We start from the raw sequence: 21,691 nt of genomic DNA, 5'->3' as shown, positions 1-21,691 counted from the left end.
TGGACATAAAAATACGTTTTCTTTTGTGCAAAGTTAACTGCCCCATCTGGGGGGTAGTAAGCAAAAATATTCTCAACATTATTGATCAGATCCAGCAGTTCTCAAACTTAATGGTCTCAGGACCCCTTCACAAACTTAAAAATTATTAAGGACCCCAAATAGCTTCTGTTTATGTGGGTTATATCTAGTGATATTTACTGTACTAGAAATTAAAACTGAGAAATTTTTTAAATGTTTATTTTCTTCAAAATAAGAATAATAAAGCATTTATATGTTAACATAACTAACATGGTTAGGAAAAAAATAATTTCCAAAACAAAAAAATCTGAAAAGGTTGGCATTGTTTTACATTTTTTCAAATACATTTTGATGTCTGGTTTAATAGAAGACACCTGGATTCTCACATCTGCTTCTGTATTCAGTCTGTTGTGATATGTTGTTTTGGTTGAAGAATGTGAAGAAACAAATCCAGCCTCACACAGTTATGTAGTTAGAAAAGGAAGGACTATTTTGGTAGCATTTTCAGATAATTGTGGATATTCTTTGACACTACACCAAAAATTTACAATTGATATTCTATTAAAAGTTAGTTGAAGTGTGAAATCTAAAATCCTGTCAAGGACCATTCCATACTCTGCTATATTAAAATCCAATGGTCTGTCTTAAACTTTGAATGGATCTTATGTATACCCAGGAATGATTTTGGAACACATTTGTTGGTCACTTGGAAAATGTAAGTTCTTCCAAGTGTTGACATATTTCATTATATTATATCAAAAATTCATCTTCATTAATATAACCACCAAGCTCATTTAAAAAACCTTAAAAGCATTAGAAGCTCCTGGTGATATATTTTTTCCACAATTCTAATTTTTGCTTAAAAGCTGGAATTTTATCTTTGGCAGAAAAAGCAACAAATCCTGTCCTTTTTCCTAGAATTGACAGGCTCATTTCATTCATTTTCGAGAAAATGGCTAGCAAACATCTAAGTCTGAATAATCATAGTTTGTCGGTCATTCTTTCATTTATTCACATAAAAGTGGTGTTCTGTACAAAACCTGGCTAGTTCAGCTTGCAACTCAAACAATTGCATAAGTGCTTTTCCTTGGGACAACCATCATCCTTTGGTATGCAATAGAAGTATTTTATTCATACTTCCCATTTTGTCACACTCAGAGGACAAGTTTCAATTAAATTAAATCAGTATTTACTGTTTCATTGAAGACAGTGTTAAATGAAACTGGCTTTTCTGTTTTGAATCTGTTGGTTTTTTTAAATTCCTGGTACATGGTAGTGAATAATACAATGAGTATTCATACTATTTGGATCCACCACTTTGATTTGCACTAAGGGGCCAACCCATCATTGCTTTTGTACCATCAGTGCAAAAGTCAACATAGTGAAAGAGGCAAATAATGTCTTAATACTATTATTAAAATAATTTGGCCTGGGGGCCGGCCTGGTGGCGTAGCAGTTAAGTTCGCGTGCTCTGCTTCATTGGCCCGGGGTTCACAGGTTCGGATCCCAGGCACAGGCTGACGCACCGCTTGTCAAGCTATGCTGTGGCAGTGTCCCATATAAAGTAGAGGAAGATGGGCACGGATGTTAGCCCAAGGCCAATCTTCCTCAGCAAAAAGGGGAGGATTGGCAACGGATGTTAGCTCAGGGTTAATCTTCCTCACAAAAAATAAAAAAATAATTTGGCCTGTGGACCCCTGAGAGGGTCTCAGGGACTCTCAGGTGTCCAAGAACCACACTTAGGGAACCACTAGTACGGTCAAATGAGCAAACTGGCTTATGTTTCTTGAAAATATCCTGGGTCAAAATTATGTATGTTGAATCTTATTTTTCCCTATTTTCCATTGAGACAATGTTATAGTGATATTCTCAGTCCAGAGATCTTATCATTTATGTAAATGACCACCAGTACCATGCTTATGCATTATAAATGATTCACCCTGACTCTGTGACCCAGATTAATTCTAGGGCAGGGAACAGAGTTTCTCTTTCCTGATTAAAAATGAGAGAAGACTTCACAAAGAAGTCACAAGAGCAGAAATTATAATTACCAGCTAACTCTACTCATTTCCAATGTGATACTACTTCTGCATTTGGATAGCAACTGATGTTTCCCCAGGATATCCTGTCTACTAATAGGTACACAGAGAGCCCTCTTTTAAGTCATAACCTAGTTATTGGAAGATAATTTTATTAGAGGAATAATTGGGGATGCCTCTTTTTTTTTTTTAATTAGTTTGGAACATTTAAAATTGGTGAGATTTTAAATAAAAATACAAATTTTCAGCTTTTCCTGAAAATATCAGATCGACATTACTGGGCCAGCACTGACATACATCACAACGCAGCTGGCATTCGTTATCCCCTCCAGGCTATTTTACTTATTTGCTTTAAATGCCTGGCTCCTGTAGACTTTTGAGTAACTGATTTCTACTCTTGTTCATTATTATCTAGTTTATCCTTTATAACAATGTTTGTTTTGCTATTTATTCTGGTTTGATAGCAAAACATATTTTTGAGACTTCAAATAAAGGATGGTTCTCTTATAACCTTTTTAATGAGAAAGGGGCTATCCAGTATGGTAAAGTATTTCATATTTAGATAAAACTAAAATTAGATAATATTAATATATTTTAGCTATTAATTTTGAGTTTACAAATTATTTTAAATGGTTGTTCTATGACATTCTGCTCAGAATACAGGATTTTACATTGATTTCTGTTTCTTCGTACGTCTGATTAAGTGTCCCCTCTGCCTTTATATATAATGATAGTTGAAAATGGAAATCTCCCCATCCATCCTTTTCTAATTATTTAATGTTTACAGAATTATATTCATCATTGAAGATAAGTATAACTTAAAGGTGAAATGTATAATTGGCAGTCTGAAATCTGACCTTGTAAATGAAATTTGATTAGTTAGCCTGAGAAAATACAGCTAACCAGAAGTTATTAGCTATAGAGGTAACAGTTTCATAGCTTAGACAGTCTATAAGTGGCATGGTCTTTTTTTATTTAAAAAACATATATACATGCTCATTTTAGAAAATTCATATAAACCCAAAAAAAAGGAGTTCCTGTAAGACTACCCTTACTAAATAATGACTTAAAATTTTGCAGTATATCATTCTGTTTTTTTTTTTCTATGCATTCAAATATTTTGTATAAATGGATCATAATGGGAAGGCAGTGATTAAGAGCTCAGGTTCTGGAGTCTGACAGGCCTTGCAATGAATCTCAGCTTTATCACTTACTAGATGTGTGGCTTTCAGAACGTTATTTCACCTTTATAACCTTAGTTATGTTATCTGTAAAATGAAAAATAATATTACTATTTGCTTTATAAGGTTAAAGTTTAAACTTTAAAATGCATATAAATCATTTATCACCGTGTTTGAAATGTAAGAAGTGCTCACTAAATGTCAGCTGTTATTATTAAACTATATAATATTTTAACCTATCTTACTCATTTAGTAATATGAACATCTTTCTATGTCATGAACATCTTATGTTTTTAAATTATCTTCTACAATATTAGTTGATTATTGTTTGGTATTTTAATTTATGGATGTAGCATAGTTTTTTCACCCGCCCCTATTTTGGATATTTTAGTTGTTTCCTATTTCGCAGTTTTAAAAACAATGCTGTGATAATCTTCTGGAAGTTAAATGTTTTAGAGTCTTCTCTTAATTAAACTTAGCAACTTGTGTTTAATTCTACCTTTGTTGAAAGTATGTATAGAATTTCTAGGCCCTTGATTCCTGTAGTTTATATAGATACCAGGAAGAGATCATTTTTACATCTTCATGAATTCAATTTAATGATATTCTGGAAGAAACCGTTTTTAGCATTTGCATTTGACTGATTTATTGGCAGACGTTTAAAAATTATGGATCCAAAGTTGTTTGAAAAGTTAACACCATTGGATATGTAAAAGTATTACACTATGAAGCTCTAAATATTGAGTATCAGACCTAGTCTGCCACTTTACAACTTCACAAAGTTTGTAAAACTCAGTTTCTATATCTATAACATCATGTTATTAAATTAAGTAGCCTCTAAAGTCCCTTGTAGGCTTATAATTTTATTCCTTTGAAATAAGTTTCTACACTGACTGAATAAATATTGTTCTGTTTAGCCTTCTCTCTGATATTATATTAATATCCAGTTAATATAATTTACATTTATTTCAGCTTTTGCATTCTATGCTACTACACAAAGGTAAAGATTATCAACTGAAAATGTTCTAATTTCATTTAAGATCTTTCTTACTTAGGTCAAGCTTGTCTCTGTTAAATGGAATATTGATTTCTCTTGGTATCCACTAGAGTTTTGTTCAAGATATAGGAAGACAGGGAAGTCAGAACTATAGAAATGCAAGGAACAGTGAAATTAAGAATATTAGCTTTCAGTTTAATTTAATAGCTTTAATTCCTATAAACTTCTTTTTAATTGTTTGGGGCGCGTTTTGTGCAAAAGCGGCTCACCAAAAATAACCTGTGCCATCATTATTTCAGCAGCAGAATTGATGAGATATAGCCATGATTCAAATCTATTGACTGGCCATGTCTCGAATAACTTTAATAGAGAGCATATCCCAAACTAAACTATTCTCTAGATGTTTATATTTTAAAATGATACATGTTCTAAAGTTGGTCATGCATTCTCTCACCTAAAACTTCAGGATTATCTGCTCTCCCTTGTCTTTCATTAAAGACAAATCATACGTTAATTCAGAAATTTATTCAATCAATATTTTTTAGTGCATATTATGTCAAATTCTGTGCTAGGTGTTAGGAATACAGCAATGGGTAGACTGACTTACCCTGCCCTCAAGGATTATAGTGGAGCTGCTGTGGAAAAAAAAAATTTACAACAAATCTATCAGATAAAGTGTTGATAGCCTAAAAGAGCTCTTCTAATCTCATAGGAAAAAAAAGAAATAGAATGAGTGAAGGGAAGGAACAGCCTTCATAAAAAGAAAGAAATTCATCAGAGAAATAAGTGGAGAAAAATGTACCCTCTCACTAGAAATCTATTACAAAGTTAAAACAATACAGATTTTGCAATCAAATAGATAACTATTTTTAAAATATAATCATCAATGCCATAATGAGCAGTGACATGAGTATTTCTGTTCACACTAGTAGGAATATAAATACGTATAACCTTGCAAGCAAACAACATTATACATATATACATAAATTTTAAAATTTTAAATTTTTCTTAGATTTTTCTTATGTTTTAACTGATCACATTGTTTCCAGATTATCCAATGGAAATTATCAGAGGCCATCAAAGACTTATGTACGAGATTTATCACAGCATTATTTATATTCATGAAAAATTAGACTCTTTAATATCTATGAGTAAATAACTTATAATACATACATATATGTTATTTATATAACCTAAAAAAATCATATCTTTAAGAATATTTAGTGACATAGGAAAATGCTCAAAATAAAATATGTAGTTAAAAAATGTAGTAAATGGGCCAGCCCAGTGGCGTACTGGTTAAGTGTGCGTGCACCGCTTCCGCAGCCCAGGGTTCGCAGGTTTGGATCCCGGGCGCGCACCTACGCGCTGCTGCTTATCAAGCCATGCTGTGGCAGCGTCCCACATATGAAGTAGAGGAAAATGGGCACGGTTAGCCCAGGGCTAATCCTCCTCACCAAAAAAAAGTAGTAAACAAAACTGAATAGGGATGGAATTGTCAATTATTTTATATTATTTTTTAACCCAGAAAGTTTTTGTTTGTTTTGTTATTTAGATTTGGTCTGGTAATGACAGGGATGTCTTTTGCCTGATTTTCAAATTTATAGGAAATCTTCATAAAGCCAACTACTATTTATTCATTTTATAACTGTATTCATACTAGAGCATTTTTATATCCAGATTAAGCCATTCTATTCTTAAAATAAACCTTTTTTTTCTGTCTCATACACAGTTATATGATTATCACTTCTCTTACTTTCATTTCTTTCCTCTTTTTTACTTTGCCTTAATAATCACAAATTTTGAGCTCTCAGGTAAAACTTTTTTAAAAATCTCCTCCTCCAGATCATAACTACCAGCAACAATCTATAGCTGTACATGTATATACTGAGTGATATTGGTTGGAAGATAAAAACAATTTCTAAGAAAAAAGTTTTATTTCCTGTCATTGATATTCATACTTAAAAAAAAAAGTGGCATAATAAAATAGGGTTAAAAATGCTTGTCTCTCAGGGTGGTTCTGAACGTAAGTTAGATAGTTCTAAAAGTAATCAGTCCCTAGGGTAAACAAACAAACAGAAATGTTTGTTTAATCTACACAATCTTAATCTAAAACAATATAAAATATAATGGGAGAAGAAGGGGAGATCTACATTAGTCCATTCCATAGATGAGAGCCTAAATTTAATGAAAAGTCCTGAGAGTCAGAGAATTTACTATCAGCTGTGCTTTTTTTTATTGATATGTCTCCAGAAATCCACTGAACCTCTCTAGACCTGAGTTCTCTCATCAATAAAACAAACACAAAGTATACAACCTTTTCTCAAAATTTAACAGTGGAAATGATCTTACAGTGAGCTCAGTTTTGGAGAAATGGGCTAAATCAAAGGGAATCAACAATCCATATTGTATTAGCATCCAGGCAATTTCTTTTATTGCATGACATTTCTAGAATCTGAAGGCAAATACAAATAGCCGAGTCATTTCACTGCTTTACAGGCCACCTCCTGGTAATTAATGTCTGATGATAGATTTCCCAGTAATTAATCCCTAAAGAAAGATTCTTAGAATGTTGCAAAAGAGGTGATAAAGTGCAATATTTTCACACTCATTTTAATGGATAGTTTGTTAAATATATTCTAGCTGAGGCTGAATAGAAGATTGACATATTTTTGATCATCTGGTTTATCTTTTCTCAGTGAAATACTTGTTAGAAGATTTCTTCAGGGTAGAAAAATTATTAGTGTTAACGTTTTTTCATTTGCAACTAATTTTAGTTTTCAATATATTTAAATAAACTAATAATCTCAACCGACTAATAATCCCCACAATTCTTTACATCTACTTCTCAAACTTCATTTATATTGCAATGATCCTATATGTAATGTAAACATTTGCAGTTTAACCTCTCTTAGTTACTGATAGAGAATGTTTAGCCTCATAGAAAAATATGTATAAAATTAGCTAATGATTTGAGGCTCTTATAATTATCATGAAGAGTAATTAATTCAACTTACTCAAATGCTAATCTTTTGTGATCTCTTTTAAATTCATATCAAGGAAAAACAATAATCAGGCATTTGGATTAGCTGTGAACTTTTATTTATACTACTCCATCATAATTGATACTTAAGGGTTGACTAGAATAAATGAAAGCATTACATTTTAAAATTTGTCAATTTGACTTTTCTCTACTTCTGAAATTTTAGTTTATGAGACAAATCTTTTTCAAGTTCTTTCTGAAGTTTTTCAGTATTAGGTATTACCTGTTTTAGGGGCCACAAAAAATCACATGACACTTGAATTACAACCACTTCTGGCTTTAATAACCACACTGGTTTTCTAAAGTCTTCCTCTTATTATAGTTTCAAATTTATAAAGTCAGTTTATATATAGAAAATTGATGTCAAGCATTGACAGATGAGCCGTTTGCTTCCAAAAATCTTTGTTTAAATTGGTATTATAGTCTGTTTTTCACATTCAGAGTTCATTGGTGACTATCTTTTCTCTTATAATTCATTCTTTAAGTTTCTGTACTTGCACTTGCGTTTGGAACTGGTATAGGAAAATTTTCTTCCATAAATTAGTAATATAAAGTTTCTTCCATTGTTAGAGAGTTAGACAGATAGACAGACAGACAGACTGAGACATATATATACATGTACATCCTGTTATGAGCATCAGTGTTTTGCTAACTCATTTATTCCAGGCCTGTCAAGGGAATACAACTTTAAGCTAGAAATCAGGAACTGTGGATGTCGTTCCTAGATTTGTCATTAACATCCTATGTAACTTGGAAGAAGATACCTCATGTTGCTGGACTTGATGTAATTTTAAGCCTTCTAGAAATAATAGACAATGTTGACAATAGTGTTCGCTTGTTACTATATAACAGTTCTGAAAGTCTTCAGTTTTCAGAAAGCAGCATGAGGCATTAGACTCTATATGTTTTTAGGAAACCATGTAGTTTATCTTTATAATCAAGATATTGTGAGTCTCCATTTAAAATGGGAAACAGCTTTTGATATAAAGATGTTCTCTGAAAACAAAGAAAATAGCACAGTGACTAGATATTATGAACTCACTGTCCATCCAGAGGCCCTTTCTTATAGAGTGTTGCTGTTTTAATTACGATCCATTGTTTCTAAATTTGAAAATTCTATTACACGAAGAAGAAAGAATTGGTGATTATCTTTTAGGCATAACATTTAGTTAATGCTGAAGAATTACTAAAACTTTTTATACCAAGTAAAACCAAAAGTTGACATAGTACTTATGTACCAAGAGGCTTTTTTTCAAAATGAAAATTCAGTTTTCTCCGTATGATTCCTAAACAATCTCCGTATGCTATCAGAGATGTTCTAAAAGGGATAAGACAATCTATAGCCTGCCTCCAAGAAATATAATTTTGTAGCATGGTCAGGTTTATTATTTTTCTGAGGAGTTTAACACTGGGAACTTGGCATCACATTGGTACTTTCTCTACAAGCAGGAGCGTCACAGCTAACTTGACTATGCTGGTCTGAATGAAGACCGTCATTCTGCATGTGTAGGAAGGAATTCATAATGTAAAAGCACTTGGTCCGAAGTTTCGTTCCCCTTCTCCACCTTTTTTTTGTGTGTCTTCCCCTTTAACCAAAATATTAGTTCTTGTTACAGCTCTATTAAAAAGCAAAGGAATTTCTAGTTTATACTTCGTCTAATAAAACACTTTGTGTGGAGAATCTTCCTTTTCCTGTTTATATAGTGATGTGAAACAAGTTCTAAAAATAACAATTTTACTTTTCTTTTCCCCTGTCTTACCCAAGAGGAAAATGCAGCTGAAATAACAGAAAGCTTTGAGGGAGTGAATGTATTTAACATTGGTCTGGCATTAAAATTTTCTGGTTGGGCAGCACAATTGTTTAATTGGGAATCTCAGTGACAGCTGGACAACCTCAATGCTTGGGTCAGCAAGCAGAGGAGCTTCACTCTGTCACCTATCAAGAATGATGCTTGTCAGGACTTATCTTTCTGTTTATGGAACACTCATGTTTCTAGTCATATCATTGGTGTTTTCTGATATTACAGTGGAATACACGCTAAAACACTGAAAGAGACCAAGTTCTTTGCATAGGTATATTTGTAATTCTTTGTTTTTCATAAACCAAATGAAAATGTAACACTACTCCAGATACTGCTTCATCAGAAGTCCCCAAGATAACCAAAAGTAAGTGCCCATTTGCTCATCTCAGGAATAGTGCCATAACAAAGACTGAATTTTAGTGACTAGCCTATTTGCAGAGCATGTCATATAGCCTCTGAGTAGTTAACTCCTTGGCCTCCTAAGAGATACCTCAAAGAGTCAATTGATGTTTTTGCATGTATTACTTACTAACGTGTAGAAAATTTTTAAGTTCACTTTTTCTTTATTCTGTCTTTTTTACCCATCTTCCTTCATTGTAGCAAATTAGACGGCCGGATGAAAGCAAAGGAGTTGCTAGTAGAGTTGGATCCCTCAAAGTAAATATGTTTCTAACATTTTTTGGCAAGATTTCGTCTATAGCCTACACTTCTTCCTTTTTGGAGGGTGGTGGGAGGAAGGGGGCTTTTTCCATTTTTCACCATCCCATTTTTTTTTCTTTTAATATTTTTATTGGCTGTTGGGTCATATTTTTTGTTTGTTTCAGCTACACATAGAGCAACCAGCTGAAGGCAAGCTGCCAAATAACTAGCTTTGAATGGCACCACAAACAAGAGAAAGGGCAACTGCCTCCTTACAGGTGCCTATAATTTGGGGTTCTAGAGTAAACCGTTCCTCTGATTGATGTCACTGACTATATAGAAGTTCCTGTTAAATAGAGAACTAATATTTATTTTCGGAATATTATCTCCCCTTTTTACTTTTTTTTGTAAAAAGTAATTAAATGTTATTTTAGTGTCATTACCATTTGTAGTTCATTCCAGAAAAATAATTATCAGTTAGTAACATGTATTTTATATATATAATCTTAAGAATTAAAAGAAAAGGAATTTTATATGTTGCTAGTATAATGAGCTCACATGAAGCTAATAGTATTTAAGCATTCTCAACCCCCTTTGTTTTCTTTTTTAAAAGTTAAAAAAATTGATATAACAAATAACAGAAACTGACATATATCTAAATGTTTGCCCATTTGTGTATGTGATCTGCTAATATATAACTTAAAGATTTCTGATCTGATGGTCCCTTTTGCTAGTTGTTAAATATCCATTGGTCAATATCTCTTGGGCACTCAATACTCATCATTTAATCACAATGAAAAGGTAAACAAGTTATCATCCTTAAGAAACACAGGCATAGCCAATGATCACTTTTAATGCTGCCACCATAAATGCAAGTTAGAAAATTTGCTGAATTTTAAAAATATGAGAGGAATCTCCCCCCAAATTAACTACTTCTTATATCTCAATCCCATTTGTCCTTACAGCAGTAGTAACTGTTAATCAAAATGAGAGATAATTCACTACACTGGGATGTCCCAAAATTCAGTAACTACCTTGAGGCCTAATATAAAGTCATTTCAGAATTTTACACACCTCCAATTTATTTCCATTTAACAATTTATGAAGCACTAATTTCTGCACTCTTTCCTCTCCTTGCCTCTTCTGCCTTCTTAATTTTACTTTTTTGTTGTTGTTTATTTATTTGTGTGTGTGCATGCACATGAGTGCACATGAATGAAGGTGTGTCTGTATGTTTGTGTCCTTTATTCCAGACAAGCCATCCTCTCTGTTCTCTAACACTGCTATGTACTGGGTAGCGGTTTTTTTTTAATGTTATTTCACTAAGGATAAGCAGAGGGGATGGGAAGTGTTGATTATATGCCTGTTTCAAAAACAAGGCAAGTTAAAATTATTCAGTCAGAAAAATATGAGTTTATGTATCCTGATGATATATCAGTAGCATTCCTCACTGTCTACCTGTGAGGTATCATATTTTACCTTTGTGTTTAAGGGAAGATAAATCGATTATTATTTAGACTGGATTATGACTCAAAACGTTGCAGTACAACATAACTTTTTGAAAATTACTGATAGTGAAGGGTAAAATGACATCTATAACTGCAGCACCATCTGCTAAAAACTGGATTGTGTGTGCAAGTGTGTGTATGTTTAATTTTATCTAAGTTAAGCTTTTGGATGTACAGAACTTCAAGTTATAATTGTATGTTTATTGTTTTTAAAAGTATATACAGTATGATTATGTATATACACATATATATGTATAAGAACAAAAGATACATTTTAGGGTTCAATTAGTTTAATATGGATACAGGCTTAAATCAAAAAGTGTGTTTGGGAAAGAAAAGGCAAATTTTATAATTTTTAAATATCTTTACTCCATATTTCTACCAAATAGAAAATTTTAAAGTGAATCTCTAGGGGATTATAAGGATAGTTATAGTATTTATTTTCTCTAATGCTTTGGGGAGAAAATATGCTATAATTAAAATAAAATATTGGCTTCCTAGTCATGGGTTTATTGAACATGTATTCTTGTGTAACACAAAGATCTTTGATGTTTTGAAATGTTTGCCAAAGGCAGTGAGAAATGTATAACGCTATGATCTTATTTTTAAAAGGAAAAAGGACAACTGAAAAGAGAACAAGTTGCTTTTTCAATTCATTTTCTGATGTTTACATGTAGCTCCATCGAAAGCTGGAGGAGCTCAGAGATCACCTAGAAGGCAATGTGAAAGGATACTCTCTCAGAGTAAATGTACGATTTCACTCGGTGATTTTTTTTTTTCCTAAACTTCTGCTGACTGGTAATTCCAAATCTAATTGGTTTGTCCTCTCATCGCCATCTTTTTTACTTTCTGTCTCTTTTCTCCCTATCTCTTTCTTTCTTTTCTAGCTGCAGCTTCATGCTCACATTTAAGAAATAAAGATTAAATTGGCAGAGTAGAGAACCCTGAAGCCACACTAACATTGCGGTTGATTTAATAACCTTCTGCCTCCAATGCAAGATAAAAACTTTCTTTTCAAAATCTATTTCTTATACAATTGTATAATTTTCTGAGGATCTTTTCATGAGACTTCATTTGGAGCTTTTCCATTGACCATGTCTTCTGCCCCATGTTTGATGTGTCAGCAGGATTATAAATTATGAACTGGATCCAAGTGATAGAGCCTTGATGATTCAATTTCAATCGTCAAGGAAAATGATAAATGTTAGAGTGTCATCATAGGTAATCTGGCAAGGAAACACATTTTTTCTGAGTTAATAGACTTCTTTTAATTCAGACTCTTTGGGAATAACTGTAAGATATCATCTTCTGTTTAAAAATAAAATCAGACAGTAAGCATCTTCACCAGGAATACTGTCATGTAACGTCTTACAAATAGTGGAAATAAAGGCTAATATACCTAAGACAACACTTTGAAGGAGAAGAATAATTTAGAGACACTCAATACTGTACATACATCATATTGGCGATTGTAACAGTAGTATTTTTTGTGACCGATAGTTTAGAGTCAGAATGCTTGTACTTTCTCCTGAATATATCTTTTCAAGACAAATGGAAGTAAAATCTCTAAAATGATATATGGTGTAAATATGGCAGAAGAAAAGCTAAATTATTTGCAGTAAATAATTTTTGGCTCTATTTAATCCTGACCTCCCATACCTGGGGCTTTTTTAAAAAGTTCCTATGAATCCTAGCCCTGATTTACTTCTCCCAAGATTATTGCCACACGTGTAATTCATATTGCTATAATAGTTTTAGTATAAAGGGTAGAATAAGAAAATAATAGTGATACGATAATTCTATGGTTTTTCAGCTCATTTTTAATTATATATCATACATAGTTATGTATACCTCTATATTAAGTTTCTGATGACTAAAGTCCAAAGTTGTTTTTATTAATATGTCATTAAATTCTGATAGCTAAACAGAGAAGGAAATTAATATAAATTCTCATTTTTCTACTTCTTGCTTTTGAGCCAGTTGTTCTTTTCTATGCATATTTTTATAGAATTTGAAAGATCATCCATAATTAACCTCAGAATCTAATCCACTGTTAAAAGATTAGTATGAATTTTATGATTAAATTAGTGTAACATACCTGGATATTATTCTAGAAATTCCTAAAAAGATTCTGATAATATCAATATATGCATTTAGTGTCATACTTTTCCCTAACCAATCATGAGAAATGATATGATTTTTCTTTCAATCAAACTGAGACTAGAAAGTTGAGATGTGCTGAGGTCTATATGGTAGGGAGTTAGTGTTAGATTAGGGTTAAATTAAAAGTTTTGTGCTTCGAAAATTGGATTATCTCATGCTACTCTTCGATTTTTTTTCAACACCTGGACTGCATGGTATAGTACATAATGGTTAATCTCAATGTATTCATCTTTTGTTTCATTGCACTGGGTCACACTTTGTTCTGATTACCTTTTTGCTAAAAAGATTGGATATGAGGTATATCATTCTAAGATTCCCATTAACTAGCAAAGTATAGGGAAGACAAACTATCAAAAGGTAAAGAGTATCTTCTCTAGAGAGTTCAGCTAAGAAAAGATACAAATCAAATTTTTAGCTGGATGTTCAGTTTCTCTCCTTCCCCTTTAATTCGTATTACCCAAGAATGCCTTGAAATATGCCTTGTATATTAAAAATTGTTACTTAGAAGCAGAATAAAGTTATTCTCAGTACCATAGGCTATATAAATAGAGTTTGTTTCTAAAATGCGATAAATTGACATATAGTGACCATTTCATCTTGTGAAAATTTATTATAAGTGCACACACACACAAGCCTTTTAATTCATTGAAACATTGCTAAATATTTTAGTAAAATGAGAGATTCAGAACCATGTTGCCACTTAAATATTTTGTTTAATAGTTGGAGAATGTGAGACATCATTCAGAAGTTTGAGATAAGGATTTAATTAAATCATCAATACTTTAATTGGTATCACCTATATTATATATTATTTTTTAGAGAGGAAAGAATCCTACATCCTTATTTATTGCAGATAATCAATGATATAAATTAGGATATTCTGTTAAGATGTAATTTTTAGAGTAATATTAAATTTTATTTATTTTTCATATGAAAACATACTTTTTTATCCTATGTTGACTCTTGTTTAGGAAAAAGTAGGATGTATTAGATTCTTGAATTGTAAATTAATAATGTATCATCTTTTTCTGTACATTTTACAAAGCTGAAGTATTCTGAGCCCTAAGTGGGTTTTTAGTAATTTTAATAATAATAAAATTATCATCTCGTACCTAAGTAGAGTTTGCATAATTTAATGACTGCAAAAATACTATAAATCTTTAGACTGATAATGTGTTGAAAATAATGACTGTAGAATAAAACCACATAAAGGAAAAAATTATTTTTCCATTTAATTTAATGCTTGACTCTAATGGGAAGAATATTAAAAGTAATGCACAGGATTGAAGAACAGTCCAGACAGTTCTTATCCTATGGAAAACATAAGATAATGGAAACTAATACTTTGTTTGGATAATATAAATCAAGGTAAATTTACAAAATTGGAGTTAATTACTTAAAGAGCAATGGGGCCCTGGGAAGCTTGAATATTAAAATATTCAGAAAAAGTAGATAAATGCTCATGAAATAAAAACAAGTAGAAAGAAAGGAGTAAAAATACCTCAAAGCCCCGAATTTAGTATTTTCACTCAGTCTATGTAATATGATAGTAAATTTCTATTCAGCTACAGATATATATGGATAGGTTTTGGGTAACCAAATATGTTAATTTTTAAAGGATTTGATAAACAGTCAAAGGGAAGATGACTTATGAAGACAGATTATTGGCACATAACTGAGCTAAAAAGAAAGATGATGAAGTTGAAGAAATATAAGTACTTGCTATGCTAACACAAATAAAGGGATGGTATTATTCGAAGTAGAAAAAGTTAAGGAAGAAGTTATCATTTAAAATAAGACTATACTGGGGGCCGGCCCGGTGGCGCAAGCGGTTAAGTGCACGCGGTCCACTGCAGCGGCCCAGGGTTTGCCGGTTTGGATCCCGGGCGCGCACTGACGCACTGCTTGTTAAGCCATGCTGTGGCAGCGCCCTATATAAAGTAGAGGAAGATGGGCATGGATGTTAGCCCAGGGCCAGTCTTCCTCAGTCCAAAAAAAAAGGGTGGGGGAAGAATTAGCATTGGATGTTAGCTCAGGGCTGGTCTTCCTCACAAAAAAATAAATAAATAAAATAAAATAAGACTATATTTTTAATAAGTTTAAGAAAAATACCTGAATCAAGTCAGAAAATAATGTCTTTTGAAGAATGATTTTTAAACATTTAACAGTTAATTTTCTGAGTGCCAAAATAAGACTAGTATGAAATAGGGCTAATATAAATGAATTAGATGGTTGTGATTTTATAGATGTTTTAAGATCGTTACTTTCATTCTAGCCTTAGTTCTGAGCTCACTCTTCTTATATTTTTAATGAATTGTCTTTGGGTTTTTTGCACTTTTATATTCATGAAATTAATGCTATAACTCAGGGCTCAGCAAACTACAACACCTGGGCCAAATCCTGTTTCTCTTTTGTGAGCACACAAGCTGGGAATGATTTTTGCATTTTTAAATGATGGGGGTAAATCAGAAGAACATCATTTCATATGTGAAAATTATATGAAATTCACATTTCAGTGTCCAGAAATAAAGTTTTATTGAAACACAGCCACACTCATTCATTTGCATGTAATTTGTGGTTGCTTTTGCACTACAACGGCAGAGTTGAACAGATGCAGCAAAAAGCACGTGGCATGCAAAGCCTAAAATATTTACTATGAGACTGTTGACAGAAAAAGTTTGCCGAGACCTCCTGTAACTGGAGAGTCGATCCCCTGAAATCTTCTACCTTTACGTTTTTATTCTTCCTTTCTACATTGTTTTTTCTAGCTACTCTGTCTTCAAATGACACACACACACATGCACACAAAGTAAACCCACCATACAATTACCACTAAACCCTTCAAATGTAGAACTATCATATGGATAAAGTATAGACTATAAATTCCTTTCTTTGGGGATCCCCCTACAGAGACTTAGAGTATAAAGGTAAATTTCATTCTTGCTCTCTTAAACTTTTTAAAAATATGTTTTTAGAGTATTTTTTGCTGTACACATTGCATTTTTCTGTTTATTACTTCATTACATCTTAATATTTTTCCTGAAAAGCATGATCAACTTTTGATTTCTGCTAGATTTCCTATTTGACCTGACCTAAAATCATACCTTCTTATAGGAAATTTTGTACAACTGGGAAAGACACCCTGACATGATCAATACTCATATCTTAATATATAGAACTGAAAAATCTAACAGTTGTCTGCATTGAATCAGCCAACTTTGACTGAGGTGGGGAAGAACAGCTGGAACATTAGTCCTTGGATGAATAAACATTCAGTAGCTTTTAAAGATTTTATTTTTATTTATTTTTCCCCCAAAGCCCCAGTACATAGTTGTCTGTCATAGCTGCACATCCTTCTAGTTGCTGTATGTGGGATGCGGCCTCAGCATGGCTGGAGGAGTGGTGCCTCGGTGCGCACCCGGGATCCGAACCCGGGCCGCCGGCAGCGGAGAGCACACACTTAACCGCTAAGCCACGGGGCCGGCCCTCAGTAGCTTTTAAATGAATAAACATCAGTTTGTTTGTATATTCCACTTTCTTTAGGGAAATTTCGGTGTCTTTTGGTTCTTGTATGTAAAACATTTTTTGAATCTCCTAAGTCTTCCTTGTTTGACATTTTGGCATTTACTCATATTAATAATTTGCATTTATTTACTATTTAATTTATAATAATTATGTAACATCCTGAGTATTTTGGTAAATGAAATCTTATAAATATGAGCATACTATAATGATGAAGATGACAGTAAATCAATTTTAGGATTATCTCTTTGGAAAACAGGCTAATTTTCTACCTTTCACTTTATTAGAATTTGCTTAACATGTAAAGTTAATTAATGCAATTCTGAGGTTTCAGATCTACTAAAAAATAACAAAAATCTGTCTTGTGCTTTGAACCAAAAAATTCTAATCTAATACTTATAAAATCGCCTACAGTAGCCTAAGACATCATTTGGAGTGGAAGTGACACATCTGTGAGGTGTTAAATGCTTAGTGCAGAATTGTCCTTCTCAGAATTGATTTTAATACAAAAATAAGGTACTAATAAAAGATCTCCTTGACAAGTAAATTTCCCTAGTGATAGAAAATGGAGAACTAAGGGGGGAAAAAAAGATGACACTCAAACTGTTTTAAAAGATAAAGTTTTTCAGTTTTATGGGTATAGTTATAGAAACAGAACAAACATACAAGGTTTTCTTAGAACTAGCATCTTGCTAAAGAAAATCGGATGTGTATGTGGTCGATAAAAAGGTTTAATTTCTTAATATGTATAGAATTGACCATAGTTTTGAAACTTTCTTCAAAGTAACCCATTAAGTGGCAATGATAGATTTTTTCACGTATCTGTGATGGTAAGTGTAAAACCTTCTCAATGTTATTTCACACAGTTCAGTTTTTTAAGTGTAGAAGAAAAAGAGTTTGTATATGCATTCATTCAATAAACACTTGTTGAGCGCCTACTACATTCTGCTGTGCTGGGTGCTGGAAATACAGAGAAAGAACAAATCAGATAATTAGGGCATTTCTGATTCCTCCACTGTGCTATCTTCTCCTATACTTTCATTTCCCCACCCTAACTTCGTATTTGGGAACTTCATGAAGAATTTGTAACTAGAGAATGCATACTTAAAACTTTAGCTCACATGGCATTGTGACAACCTAATGAAAGAAGAGGCCACAGAATTGAATATAGCAGTGTGACAACCCAGAAAGTAAAAACAGGCTAGGACGGGCCCCGTGGCTTGGCAGTTGAGTGCGCGCGCTCTGCTGCTGGCGCCCCGGGGTTAGGATCCCGGACGCGCACCGAGGCACCGCTTGTCCGGCCATGCTGAGGCCGCGTCCCACATGCAGCGACTAGAAGCATGTGCAGCTATGACATACAACTATCTACTGGGGCTTTGGGGGAAAAATAAATAAATAAATAAAATTATAAAAAAAAAAAAAAAGAAAGTAAGAACAGGCTAGAAAATTATCAATTTGAAGTCCTGAAGATTAAACGTGGTTGTTAAGTATACAATAGCTGTTTAAAAAAATCAGTGCAACATTCTGATAAAAGATAGGTCTAGAGAAGAGTTTTATGTTTAAGTTTTTATATCTTTTATGGTGTTGCTATTGGCATATATGTATATATATATGGAGATTCAGTAATAGTACTGAGAACTGAATAATAGGAACAGGAAATCAGAATCAGATTACTGAGCTGGCTTTGATGCCCTCTTTAAAGAATAATATGAAGATGTACAGTAGAGTCATCCTATAAATAACTTCACATGTAGTTTGCTAGTGTTAAACCAATGAAGATCAGTGTGGTATCGTAGGAAAAAGTGACCAGTGTTCTGCTTTCCTGTTAACCTTAAATGAGCATCTTCTCAGCAAGATCATACCAGATTCTGATCAGAGGGAGTCATCTTCACCATGGATTTTTTTTTTTTAAGCCGGATAATTTTTTCTCACAAGGTTTTCCTCAAATAGCTTGAACCTTGAGATTTCAAACTCAAGTGTCTGCTTATAAGGCTGTTTTCCTGTCCGGCAAATGTGTTGGTGATGGAGCCATCTAAACTTCTGAGACCCTTACTGTGCTATCATTTCCTCTTTAACAGTGTTTTCTTTTCCCCACTGCAAAACCAGGCTCGGCTTCCCTCGTGCTCATCTACCTATAGTGTATCTGAGGTATACTTTGCACGTGTTTTCTTACATGGTCAACAACATGCTCGCCCTCACCATTTTTCTTTTTTTATTTTCCTTTTGCCTTAATTTATTTTGCCTTGCACTTTGCACTTGGCTGAAAGGGATGAAGGTACCACAGGGGAAAAATTAGCTGTTTTAGGGGGAAATTTCTATATTGTTGTACTGCACTGTTTTCTGAGTTTTTTTTGGCAGTCACTGTATCATGTTGAAATGGTTAAAGCCCAAATAGCCAACTTGATTGTTACCATCACCTGAATTCCATAATGATTCCTTTGAACCAAATAATTTGTTATTAAATTCGTATTGGCTGAAGACAAAGATTCCAGTTTGCAGACCTGTATACCTCTCTGGTAGCTGAAGGTTTACATTAAATTAGTGACAATCCTCTCCCATTAACCATAGACACAGGAAGGCATCCAAAATTGGTTATTAAGTCAAAAGATAATATGATTCCCCTATTTTTATATAAAATAGAAGATTCACTCCCTTTTAAAAACTGATTAAGTTACTCAGGAAAATAGTTTCCTTGATATTTGTATTTTTATAAGGTTCTTATAATCTAGAAGAGCTTTATCACTCATGAAATTCATGTTCTGTTAACAAAATATTTTACATGAAATTTGACCTTTTTAGGGGTTTAATTTTTTATTCTTACTATGTTAAACCTTAGCATAAATGGGTTTTCTGTTTCTGTAAACCAGATTCATTGAAATATTATTAACAGACTTTGAATATCCTTTAAGTCTACTTTCCAAAGCAGGGGCACTATTGAGTAGCTAAGAGAAAAGAGTCTATGTACCTTAAAATATGACTAGTAAATAAAAGGACTTTAATAGCCTGTGAATTTTAAGATCTTAAGTTTTCACTTTACAGACATATTTCTACACATATTTACTTCATGCGGGCCACTATAGCTTATAACTGACCACATGCAGGCCAGTATTGTCAGCTTAATTCTGATCACAGAAATATTATCTCAGAATAGCAAGCAAAAAAAACAGAAAGATGGCACTATCTAAAATACCAAGTAGTGTATGCAGAACCACAGGCAGAATATCATCTTTTGACTTTAAAATTTAAGAAAAAGCTTTGAAAGGAATATAGCATGACTAAACCCATCGCCTCACAAAGTTGAATTTGTTGAGTCAATAGAATTACAGCCATCTTCTTTAATTTTTTCCTTTGCTAATTACAGCTGTTACAGACTTTTTTTTCTTAAAACTGATTTTGTGGCGAATTAATGTCTTCTTGAAATATGTATTTGTAGGGAGAAGCAAAGTAATGAAAGGCAAATGAATTACTTGTGATATCAGCAAAGACTTTTGAAAGAGAAGATTGATATCACCTCATCACCACATTTTCCATAAGTCTTTTCTTAATTCCCCAGGATTATGATTCACAGTGTAAAAAATATATAACCCATTTCTTTCTGCCACTTCATCCAGGCAATTCTCCATTTCCCATGAGAATGTATAAGAAGTCTACCATTGGCATCATCTCCAATCACAGCCTACAGCATCCATCAGGGTATTACTTTCTCTGTGACAGCATGTGTACAGGAGGGGTCTCAGGTTGGAATGTGGAACTGGCTTCTGGGGGGATGGGATTGTGTATGCTGTGGCATTTGCTCCATAGCACTCAGCTCTTAAATGACCTCTGGCTTCATCTGGGTTTGTTTCTTTCATTGTGACACATGAGCTTTATTTATTTGTCATGAAGTGTGTTTCTCTTTTTGTCATTTGTGGTAGAGTTTCTATATTCTACTCAATACCATATCTTGGTGGACTCCATAGGTGGTGTTTATGTTTAATTTATGGTGCTATAAAGACCAATACCATGAAGAACACCTTAGGGAATCTAATATTCATGATAATCCTCCAGATAGAAATAATCTTCCATAATTGTATTCTATTTCATCTTAAATTGGTAAATGATTATTTCACAAAATTTTAGACTATAAACCTTAATAATTAGAATTTCAAGGAATGTCCTCATGTTTCAATTTTTCATTTGGAAGCCTCTTGATGGGACTGTTGGTAAAGTGCATTATTTATTCTATGGCATCACTATGGAGGTAGCCAAACCTTCCATGGCTCAATCTCTTCTTTCCTTCACATTAACATCATCTTCACTTACTCCACTACTGAAGAAATAAATTCTCTAACCCCTAATGTAGCATATTGGCTTTACCACTTTCATGTCCCTATCTTCTGTGAAATTCATAACACCAAAAAAAATAACACTTGTTCAAAAATGAATCTATCCATGAGTTGTACAAGAACAAGATAATTTCTAACCTTACCTGGCTGATACTGCTCAGCAAATGTTACTCCATGTAGTTGATGGCCCCTTTGTAAAAAAATACAGTTCTCTTACTATGTGACAAGCTGTGTTTGACATCTCATTTATCTTATCTCAGTTAATCTTTACTACAGCTCTATTTGAAGAAGACATTATTGTCATCTTCATCTTACAGACAAGGAAACTGAGGGTCACTTGCTGAAAGTCATAAAACTGCCAAGTATGTAGCAGAAAATTGCTTTTTCTTAAATGCCATGCTTTCTGCTGTTCAGGAGTTATTAAAAGTCATCAGCTCTCTGAATGGCATGCAGT

At 33.1% G+C, this 21,691-nt stretch overlaps 1 protein-coding gene across 5 annotated transcripts in view; it reads left to right on the top strand.

Annotated features, from left to right (window-relative positions):
* The window catches only part of GPHN (gephyrin), a 642,551-nt gene that overhangs the window by 416,530 nt on the left and 204,330 nt on the right, over window positions 1-21,691 (top strand). The gene's annotated exons all lie outside the window — the stretch shown is intronic.

The sequence above is a fragment of the Ceratotherium simum genome, chromosome 24 (assembly GCF_057802395.1).
Source record: "Ceratotherium simum simum isolate JZ-2026a chromosome 24, ASM5780239v1, whole genome shotgun sequence".
Lineage (NCBI taxonomy): Eukaryota > Metazoa > Chordata > Mammalia > Perissodactyla > Rhinocerotidae > Ceratotherium > Ceratotherium simum.
This window is presented reverse-complemented; position numbering and strand designations above follow the sequence as displayed.